The sequence below is a fragment of the Rhagoletis pomonella genome, unplaced genomic scaffold, assembly GCF_013731165.1.
Source record: "Rhagoletis pomonella isolate Grant_MI unplaced genomic scaffold, Rhpom_1.0 Rhpom_scaffold_00002, whole genome shotgun sequence".
Lineage (NCBI taxonomy): Eukaryota > Metazoa > Arthropoda > Insecta > Diptera > Tephritidae > Rhagoletis > Rhagoletis pomonella.
The window spans coordinates 36,930,264-36,934,100 of NW_023458556.1; positions in this window are offsets into that span (position 1 = coordinate 36,930,264).

Consider the following 3,837-nt stretch of genomic DNA (forward strand, 5'->3'; position numbering starts at 1 on the left):
CATTAGTTCACGTTGTATCCTTTTTCAATGTTATCAACTGGCTCCTGCATCAGCACCCTACCAGTAGAAATACTAAATAGTAGCATCATACCAGCTGGCGTGATAGACTGCCAATTCATTCCCCGTGAAAAGCCATTTTGCTCGCAGCGCTGCAACAGTGGCAATGGCCGAAAGGGCAAAATTCGCGAGATCCGAGCTCGAATCTCAGACAGAGGATTTTTTTATGTATATTATTTATTTTACGTCTTGTAATTTTTAAATTGTACTGTTTTAAAAAGAAAAAACAATTATTTCATTTAATATTTTTATAGTAGTTGAGTACTTAGGATTTTTCCTAATGAAATTAAATTTGCAATTATTAATTTATATTTAAATTGTTGAAACAAGTGACTTACTTTCTTTAATCACCTCCACACTGACTCGAACCTGAGATCTCAGAACCAGAATCAGTAGTCTCCACTCGACGCCACAGCCTACATTTGAGAGGAAAGCAATCAACCGCATTTTAGTGTTTGTTTTGGCAATTCAAAGACAGAGGCCGCTCAGCACATACCAGTTAAGAAACTGGTATTTTTACTGGCTGGCTTGGCATTTCACTGCGCAGAACTGGAATAATTATAGTACATAACGAACTGGTATGACTTCCCTATTGAATACCAGTTTTCGAACTAGAATTTCTACCTAGTTTATTCTTTTTTCTACAAGGAACTGGTATAATTAAAGTTCATAACGAACTGGTATGACTTTTATTCTTAAATAATAGTTCATGAACTGGAATTTCTGCATACTACTTTACCTTTTCACTGCAGGGTTCATAAATGTATGTACATACATATATACATACATGCACGCATAATAAATATACACCCTGCAGGAAATGAATCTAACTATAAGCTAACTTTAAGTTGATTAGGAAGGAGCTAAAAGTCACTTATTATCTGTATATTTTCTTTGACGAAAGCTAACTATATTTCTATGGCGATGGCCGCGAAATAGTCAATTAGATGTAGTCAAGGGTGGTTACCTCTGCATTTGATGTAACTAACTTGTAATTAACTACTTTTGGACATAAAATATCAATAGGAAAAACAAAATTTTTATTTTTTATTTTTTTTTATTTTTATTTACTTATTTATTTTATCAGACATAACTTCAAAATGATAATATGAAACTTCGATCCTCCTTTTATTTGTCCTCAATTCGAAAAAGTATTTGCGAAGTGCAGGATATTTAAATAGAAACGCGTTTAAATAAAACAATCTCCTTCATTACTCCTGCATTACTTGTCCACTTGATTCAAGTTAGCTGTTTGTAGCCAACTACAAGTTATATATTTTATAGAAATCTGATACTTTTTTTCTGCAGGGCATGCTTTAGGTTACATACATGCGTTAATTACATACATATGTACATACATATGTACATATATTCCAAAAAGCAATCAAATGTCAATCAAAATTGACGATATGCCAATAACCCGACCCTTTAAGGTGGGAAGTCAGATAAAGGGGCGGTTATTGTATATGAAGTACGAATGAAATAGTTATAGGGGTCGTTGTGTAAATTAGCACTATTGGCATATGTACATACTTATTCATACAACTTACAATTTTCTAACCATAGAAAGTTATTTAGTTTAACAAACATATTCACATATACATATGTATGTATGTTCATATGTAGGTAATATGTATTATACTTTCTTAAAAATTGTTGGATTGTTGTAAGTACATGTGTATTTGTATCTAACGCAACAAAAACTTGAGCGCCTTATACCCATAAGTAACCCTGTCACCACCCAAGAATAAGTGTTAATTGAATTCGGTGCAATTTGTTTAAAATCCCATTTTCCCAAATCAATAACCTGTGTCAAAACGTCGAAGTCACCTTAACGCCTAATATTAAATAGAAATAATGATATTTTTGCGTTCGTCGCATCTGAAGCATAATACGCTCAGTTAAGTACATAATTTATACGCTTTCCACATCCACTTACATACTCGCCCATATGCTTTGGTACAAATTAGTTTTGTTAAACATTTGCTTGTTACCACAGGTTGCTTCCAGATTTGTAGTACGATGAATAAATTAATATTTTAGGTGCAAAGTGTTGTGACTAGTTTGATTAAGCATTTACTTAGCTACCCTGCAGGACAATTCATTGTGAATTTAAGAATTGGTAGCTGATAACAGGTATAGGTATTCTGGCCTGGGTTCAAGCTCTGGTCAAATCAACATCGCAAAAAATAAAAAAAAATAATTTTTCTTAACAGCGGTCGCCCCTCGGTAGGCAATGGCTAATCTCCAAGTGTATTTCTGCCATGAAAAACAGCTTCTCATAAAAATACAATCGCCGTTCGGAGTCGGCGTAGAACTGTAGGTCCCTCTTCTTTGTGTGACAACATCAAGGCGTACGGCACACGCGACGGTTTTATTATCGGAACCCATTTTTTTAATAGGAATCAAAAACTAACCAATAAAATTGATCGAAAAAAGTTCAAAATAACGATTAGTTTTGATCGAAAAAATAATAATCACGACCAACAAAAAAAAAATCCAAATTTAATGATTACACAGCCCGACAAGGAAATTTACCTGAAACCAAAGTATATTTCTCCAAAGGTTTTCGACGTGTTAAATCCGAAACCAGGTGTTAGCTTCAATGTATTTTTCTCGTCGAGATACTGAATTTTTTACCGCTCTCAGCCGGGTCCAAGTCATGAGGTTAGAAAATTTAAAAATTCAAAAAGAAATCGCGATGCTACAAAACATCAAATATAGGCAAAAATCGCGGTTTTTACACGCCGGAGCAGTTATGAACCCTCATCGGGACTCAGCGCGGCGAACACCTTTGGATAAGTTTACTCTGATTTCTGTTAAAATATGCTCGCCTAATGTTTTCGGTCCGTCATATTCTGGATCGAAAAAATAAAATTAAAAAAAATATCGATTTTCTCATGATCTAAAATAAAAATCCTGATATTTAACTGGTTTTTTCGGTCCCTGGTAAAATCCGTTGTTGTGTTTAAGACAATCCTTTAAATTTTTCTTAGGAAACTCTGTTTTCAAAAGAGACTAGCTTGCCTAGAGAATAAATCGAATAAAACAAAGGAAAATATGCTTTAATAATTGAGTTTTCGAAATTCTGCATTTCTGAAACGGTAAACTGTCCTACTGGGTACGCAAATACATGCATACATTAGTACTTACTTATGTATGTCTGTGGTACGACAAGCAGAAAAGCATTTTAGTACTCATACCGATCCTCTAGCAATTTGAATGCGTTCACCATAAATTAATAATTCGTGCACGTTTTTCCGCAAGCATAAAAATTCACAAATCCTAAGTGAAGACATGCGTATACGCACCATTGTTGGTACAAGTTCAGTGACAGTGGCATCCCGTGAGTTAAGTGCGAGTGTTGCTGCGCATGCGCAATTAAATACCTGCGAACTCGTCCATCAATAGGTTGGTTGTTGGTTGGCGACGCAAGGTTTAAAGGGTGTGCTTAGTGGGTTTTACATAAGTATCCATTCTACGTTTTATGGGGTAGATGATAGCTATAGAATGGCAAGACAATTCATTCATTGCCTGCACTGGAATTTGATTTTTATAGCTTTTTCATTATCAATACGTGTTGAGTGTGTGTATTATGATCAAGCAATGCTCAGCAACATCAGCTTAATATTTAGAGATTACTAGAATAATGAGTTCGATATACATATATCTACATATAAATCTGTGTGTGAAATGCCGGGATTTTAAGGCGAACAAAGTAGCAAAAAAGAATTCAAGGCAAACATTGTAAACATGATCGAATAAGCGTAAAACTATTAT